Source organism: Aythya ferina, assembly GCF_964211825.1.
Source record: "Aythya ferina genome assembly, chromosome: 2".
NCBI lineage: Eukaryota > Metazoa > Chordata > Aves > Anseriformes > Anatidae > Aythya > Aythya ferina.
The window spans coordinates 57,456,420-57,464,444 of record NC_140297.1 but is presented as its reverse complement, the minus strand read 5'-3'; positions in this window follow the sequence as shown (position 1 = coordinate 57,464,444).

Genomic DNA, 8,025 nt, shown 5'->3' with positions numbered 1-8,025 from the left:
GCATTCCAAGATAAACAAAGAGGAAAACTCTTACACCCACCTGCTGTGCTCAATTACTGGCAAATTATCAGGTCTCTCTTTCTGCAGGAAGACTTAGACAAATAGAAGTCTTCTCTGGGCTCTAGTTCTGCAAGGAGAGGATAAAGACTTCTTCAACCTCCCAAGCCAGTTGCCAGGCTAGGAGTTGCAACCTCCAGCTCCTCCCTGAAAGCCTTCCTAGCTAAGGTTTATAGAATCTTAGAATGGTTTGGGTTAAAAAGGACCTTAAAGCCCCTTCAGTTCCAACACCCCTGCCTCAGGGGAGAACACCTCCCACCAGACCAGGTTGCCCAAAGCCCCATCCAGCCTGGCCTTGAGCACCTCCAGGGATGGGGCATCCACAGCTTCTCTGGGCAACCCATTCCAGTGCCTTATCACCCTCTCAGTAAAGAATTTCTTCCAAATATCCAATCTAAATCTACCCTTTTTTAGTTAAAAACCATTCCCTCTTGTCCTATCACTACATTCCCTGTCAGTTCCTCCCCAGCTTTCCTGTAGGCCCCCTTTAGGTAACAGAAGGCCACTATAAGACCCTGCTGGAGTGTTCTTTTCTCCAGGCTGAATGACCCCAACTTCCCCAGCCTCTCTTCATAGGAGAGGTGCTCCAGCCCCTTGATCATCTTCAAGGCCCTCTTCCGGACTCACTCCAACAGGTCTGTGTCCTTCTGGTGCTGGGGACCCCAGAGCTGAATGCAGTGCTCCAGGTGGGGTCTTGCAAGTGTGAAGTAGAGGAGGAGAATCACCTCCCTCACCCTGTTGGCCACGCTGCTTTCAATGCAGCCCAGGATACAGTTGGCTTTGTGGGCTGTAAACACACATTGCTGGCTCATGTTGAGCTTCTCATCAACCAACACCCCCAGGTCCTTCTCCTCAGGGCTACTCTCAATCCATTCTCCACCCAGGCTGAATTTGTTCTTAAGTTTAGTCAGCATCTTATTTATGTGGTTGATAAGCAAATGGATTTTGTTTATATCAGAGTTATCTCCCTTGCTAAGAGCAGTAACAATACATGCCTATCAGAAAATATGGGTGTACATTTCCTCAGGAGGGGGAAAACAAACAAACAAAAAACAAAACCAACAACAACAACAAAAAAAACCTTGCTGTTGACACAATCTTAAAATGTTGGCTACTTCACTGCAAATACCACACCCATAATATTTGCAGAAGATTTTGCCAATTGCTGATCTTCAAGTTCTTATAGGATACAATCTGTATTCAGAAGATAACTGCAGGTAAACCCGTGTAAATAAATGGAGTTTTAATTTTAATGCCTACTTTTTACTGTCTTCCCCCATGCTAAAAATAAAAGAAAATCCTACATTAAGATGTGAGTTGGAAATATTTTGTTTCTTTTCTGGGTAACTTTTAATTTTTTGTTTGTTTGTTTGTTTTTGTTTTTGTTTTTTAAGCCAACAGTTTTGAAGAAAAAATGGTTCAACACTTTAATTTTGAAAATATGGAAAACACATTTTGACAATCGATTTTTTTTTAAACTAGCTCTGTTTAGTGAATAGTGAGAAGACTCTCCCAAACAGTAAATTGTTCCAATATACAATTAAATAGAGAACAGTTACCTATGTGTAAACCAGTTCAGTGCATGCTTTTATGCAACATCAGCCTCCCACATGTATTTCATATAGCAGAGGCTCATCGCTGAATCGGGTGCCTTTTAGTCTTTTTATCTCAGAAGTTTCTTTCATTTCTTTGGTGAACATGTGGCTACTTTTACATCTTTCAGCAGTGTGCTGACATTTTCTTCTTCTTCATTTTCAAGACCAAACATCACCAAATGACTCACTGCTGATAGCGTGCCGTATTCTCTGTACCCTTGAAACAAGTCTCCTTGGTGGAGAAGTTAAATTATGTTTTCTCTTCTGCCAAATAGTATCATAGAATCATCTAACATCTGAGCTGGAAGGGACCAACAAAGATCATCGAGTACAACTCCTGGGTCCCCAAAGGACCACCCCCTCGAATAAAAAAATAAACAAAAAAATCAGACCATGTGTCTGAGAGCGTTGTCCAAATGCTTCTTGAATTCTGTCATTAGTATATTCTCTTCATGTAAACTATAGCTTTTATTTCTTTTCATCTTCCTGGGCTTATACACAAGTTTGAGAGAGTTTCTAACCAAGAGGATACAACCTTTTCACCTGAAGTTAACTTATGGCCAGTAAAGTCAAAAATACAAGAAAGTGTACATCGATCATACTTGAAAACTAATTATACCAAAAACATCAATTTCTGTAAAGGACAAGAATACTTATGGAGAAATGTCACAAAGCTAGCATAGACACCTTAGCATATTTATTTCTTATGAAGAAAGCGGTGAAGCGTAAAATCTTCTGTATGCTTCATCGGCAACTTCCCAAGCAGGATAGGTAAAAAACATGAGTTATGTGATTAAGTAGAGACTGGCACCATCATCCACTTTCCTTTACTGCACAGCCAAATTAAATTTTGTGCTGTTGACCCTTGCAGCCAAAATAAATGTATAGCTGGGCCAAAGCTGGCTGGTGGCTCCAGTTTGCTTAGCTTTGCCAGGGTTAAGGATGCTTGGAGTATTGCATAGGCGTTTCCTTCAAGTCTCCAGGGCAAATGCCTTTTGCAGAGGCATGCTTCAGTGACACAGTGTGCTGAGCATCAAAGGAAAAAATGCAAAATAACTAGAGGAGAGGCATCTCTCCTTCTGGAAGAAGGGGAACAATTCTGGACCTGAGGAAAGACATCCTTTCCTCCTGTCCTCTGCCAATGTCTGTGGTGTTCTCTCCCTCCAGTCTCCTGAAGCCAGGCATGGTAAAATTATAACTGTAGAGAGATATAGATAATACAGCATTTGAGAATGTTCTCAGTGAGCTTTCTGCTTTCCTTAAAGACCACCTTTTCCATTAAAGGGAAGAAGCAAGTGGACAGAATCTGTCAGTCACATATAGTTTCCTGATTTCAAATTTGCAGCAGAGCTCATGTCCCCACAGCACTGGCTCTTACTTTTGTGGAATTTATGCCTCACCTAGTCCATGCAGTTGCCATAAATCAAATTGCATTGCTTTCATGTGCCTCTTCTCTGAAGGCAGAGCCCCAAACCAAACTCAATTTTCAAGCAAGCCATTTAAATTCAAGACAAACAGCTTGCTTAATTGTTCTGCCTCATGCATATTCCAACCAATTCTGGAGAGCTTCAAAAAGCTGAAGCCACCTGTGTTTTAGGTAGCCAAATAATAAAGACTCTTGTACTTTCCAGTCATGAAGGGAGTGCCAAAAAGAGAATCAGATCTAGACCAAGCAGATATCACGATGCTGCGACCATTCATCATTTCCACTCCAGCCCATTAGCTAAGCTATCTGGGTATGGTGAGCATAAGAAAAATAGTTCAGAAGCTACAGTTTCTTCAGGGCGGGTGACTAGAAATACAGTAATACTATTGGGATTCCCTGAGAATCTCTGCCTTAGCTTCTTTGAAAAGGCAGTACTTTCTTTAGATTACAATTACAAGGTAGTCAAACCATATAATGGGCAACAGTACTGCATGCAGCTGTAACTAATTTAGAGAGCACTTTTTCTTTCCCTGGAGCTACTACAGTGGAGAAGCTGTTCCATCACTCTTTTTGGATTGGTTTATTGTAATGCCCTTTTCTATTCTGATCAAGTTTATTGCCACAGAGGTAAATTATTGTCCGAGTTATTTCATGTCTACTTTATACAGCACATGTTGAACCATGTCTTTGTTAGTGCACAAGCATGAAGAAGGTTAGCTACAGCTCCAAGTGTTACATTAGTTGTCTCTGAAGGTTCTCTTGATCAAAAAAAAAGCTCCTGTCTTGTTTTATGCACACCCATCTTGAATAGCAATGTCATTGGATTTAGATAAATAAGGGTAATATGTGTTGTTCTGTCTTCCTATTTTCTACACTTGGTGCTTTATTTTGAAGGGGTACAGTTATTCCTTTCTGTAGTGCTGGATAGAGACTGAAATGTGTCACCATTCCACCTGGTTTTCCTGATGACAGCCATCAAACTCCCTACACCCAACGAGCCCAGCAGGAAAGCAGAACTCTTAAATATCTATTTTTGTTCAAAAGCATGAGGTACAAGAGAGGAAGACTGACATTTGAACAAGTCTGTCAGTAACAACAGAATGTCCCAGTGGCTGCCTCCTTTCTCTCTTTGCATAATGCCTGCCTTCTCTGTGATGCTTGGTCATCTCTATTGTGATAGTGCACATGAGAGAGATGGGACACCAGTCCCTAAGTGCTATTAATCTTGCTTTAGTTCAGCAACACTACTGACAGAATTTTTTTACTAGTTTTGAACACAAAAAGTGAGCATCCAGTACAGGAGCCAAATAATTTTTAGCCCAATAAAAGGAGCAGCATTACAAACTTCTTCATAAGGTCTGTGTACCAGTGATGAATATTCACATTGGCTTTAAACCAGTTATAGACTGAAGCCAGTGCTAATGGGTGCAGATGCAATAGCTCCTGGAGCTCTTGCATTAATATATTTCTCATTCACAGCCAACAAAACTCCCCTGAGTAATTGTATTCATATTATTGCTGTAGCTATTACTGAGCTATTACAGTTACTGAGTTATTACAGTCACTGAGTTTAATAGTGATCTTCAGGGAAAGACAAGCTGTTAAGGCAAGGAGCTCACTATTAAGTACCTTACAGCAATCCTTCGAAGGTTGTCATTGGATAAGGCAGAACCATCACCTCTGAGCACCCTGGCTTAAGGTCCTGCTAAACTGGTTTCAAGGAGCAGGGCAAAAATCCAAGAAAGCACAAAAACAAAGGACTCTATTGCTTCATTGAGGACATCAGGCTCTTGGCCAAGTGAAGGAATTGTGTTCATGTTTTATATTAAACTACCACAGACACAAACCCTTGTCTCCATTTCTCATGACCAGAAACACTGCAGTGGGAAGACTTTGTCTTGACATAGGTAAGAGATCTGACAGATGGAGGGGAAAGGACATGCCCCAACGTAAAGTAAAATAGAGCAGATGATTGAGCATGAACCCGTGAGATGGATCATTCAGTAGCACAGAGCTCTGCCAGGCAAGACTTGGGCTCAATTTGTTGGTTGTCCTTTCAGTTCCTGTGTGATCACGGGCTAGTCAGACAATCTGTGGCCCCTTTGAAAAAGCAGACGGGCAGTGTTCCTGCCTCACAGGATGTTTGTGAGGATGTGCTCAGATACTTTACATAAGACCATGCAGACAGACTGCCAATTTCTGGTAAAAAGACTGGTAGAGCAGCAGACCTGAGTATCAGACAGCACCAGCAGGCTGGAGACTCAGTAGTCCTTTCTCTTCCTCCACTCTCCAAGGTATCTATTAAACCAAAGATATAAGTACAATCATTCTTGTAAGTCAGATATCCTGACCACTTTAGGAGCTAACAAAGGATTCAGCAAGAAAACTTTTAAAACCAGAGCATAGAACTCTGTCAGCTGTTACGCGTTCACACACAAAGAAAAAAAAAATCAATAAATGAAGTTTTAAATTTTAAGATGAATTTAAAAACAAACAAACAAACAAAAACTAATTTACTGGCAATCTCAATATAGATTATGGTAGATGAAAATCTATGAGCTGCAGAAGTCTGTTTACATTTTTTTCTACTGGAGTTTGGCATACTAGTTGTATAATAATCCTGGAAATAGCCAGAGACAGGGTAGTCACAAAAGGCTACTGTGACATATTAGATTTAAGAGATAGTTGTGCCTCACTTATAGATCAAGTGCACCTTTTGAGGCCAGAAGTAAAACTGTCTCCCCGGGTAACAACAGCATGACTGAACTGCACAATTCTGATGGTCGTTTGCTAGTTAGTCCTTGAGAGCCACGACTACTGAGAGCCAAGCTTCCTGTGGACCCCTTGCTCTTCATCCTGACCATGGCACTGAGCAAGTGGCAAGAAAGCACACAGAGATGTACTGCCAGAGATTGCTGGTGGAGAGTGGGAGCACTGCACTTGTCAAGCAATGAAAGCAATTCACCAGGGAGAAGCAATGGAGTATGTTTGTGCAGCAATACTCATAATGCAAATTAAAATGGATACACGCCACTCAGATCTGAAATTAAAAAGCACATACAAATGCAGCCTATCATTATATTGGTTTGCTACTTCTGCGAACATAATCCCATTCATGAATAAGTCTTTAACCCTTCAGCATGCATAAGTATTATGTAACACTCTCAAGAGGAAGATCCTGTCTTCTCAGAAACTGGTTGAAGTACTTAAGGATGCAGCAAAGGAACAATTTCACAAAATAAAATAAAATAAAATCTCTCTGCAGTTGTTTACCTGCTGTAAAGCAGCAGGCATTGGATGTTTGGAGCAATTCATTCTGTTGAGGCAGATCAGAGCTCTTTCTGAGCACATGGTCACACATCAGTTACCTTCAGAAGTATGCGAGGGTCAACCCCCACCTCCTGCAACAAGGTTTTATGTACAGTGACAAAGATAACAGGCATGCAAATGTTAGGTAAGCGGATCAAAGAGTACAGCCATTGCAGTACTTCAGGAAGTCTTGAAAACAAGCCTTTGCTCAGACACCATTTTTTTCCTAAATATTTTGGTTCAGCTCACAGTCAGGGCACTGGCTGGCCTACTTTGCCTGCATGTTATCTAGGTCCTCAGATTAAATTTTGCAGTCCTCTGCAACATGGCTGGGTGGTAAGTCAATGTAGTAAAGAACATTTGAATCTTTAGAGCCTTAGAAGTACCCATATTTCAGAAAGGCAGGATATGGGCACAGGCAGAGACAGACAAGTCACCCTTGAGCGCCTTAGCTGAACAACCACACACCTTAGCTACCCACATCAGCTCACAGACAAGAAGCTGTAAGACAATTTTTAACTGAGGAGCTGATGTTTTGGGGGCACAAAAAATGCATGCCAGCCCTCCATTTCACAAGCACAAGTCTCCACTGCGCATTCCTTCAGTGATTCCTTGTGTGTGTCAACTGCCTGCAGTCTGTGCAGCCTTGGCCAGGCATTGGGAGCCAGGAGCCCTCTGGCCCCCCTCTGGTGGAGTCCACTGTGCCCTACCAAATACACGGCTTCAGCCCAGAGATATCAATACAGAAACTCCTAAGTGGCTCCGGCTGCTCACAGACCTTAAAGACTGCCTTTATATACAGAGCCATGTGTTGGAAACTGGTTAGCCAGCTTTAACTATGAATCAGTTTTACATTGCTGTATTTACTCCGGAGCATTCACCTCTGGGGCAAGAATGCTGTACAGTTGTATCTGCTTTCAATCCATGCATTTGATAAGAGATGGTGTACAGCAGCAGGCTTCCCTTATGATAATGCCATGGAGAACCACCTTTTCACCCCTTCCCCGGGGCAGCTGCGCTCATGCCGAGAGCTAATGCTCACCCTGCAAGAGTTTCAGCATGTTGCAATGAAAGAGCAAGAATAAATTTAGCTTTCTCATTTCACAAACATAGACGTTCTTGTCTGTACACACCAAAGGCAGACAAGAATAATTTTCTCCCAGCCTACACCACATAGGATCTGTTATCTCCTGACAAATATCAGGGCCCAGACGATCCAACCATGGCTAATTTCCAGAGCCACAGGTGCACTACTAGCCAGTCAGTACAACACAAGGCAGCATAAGTACTCTGCTGAACTAAAACAGGACAGTAGAAGGCTGTAAAATATATATAATTATTACAGCTAAGCTCTTCCAAATAGCAATGTGTTAAGTAACTTCAGTCTAAGCCCTTAGCTGCTACCTCCCATGAAATATTAAACCAACCCTTTATTAAATAAGAAAAAAATCTTTGTCTAAATTGCATTTTTTTCCGCAAGATGTTTCAGTTCCTTTTGTTTGACCTTCTCTAGCTACTCAACAAATCCTTGTATTTTAACTTTCATAGTCTGACCTTTCTTATTGTCAGTTGCTTGCTTGTTAACACTGGCGGCACCACCCAAAGGCCTCTCAGGAAAACTAAATATCAAATTAAACT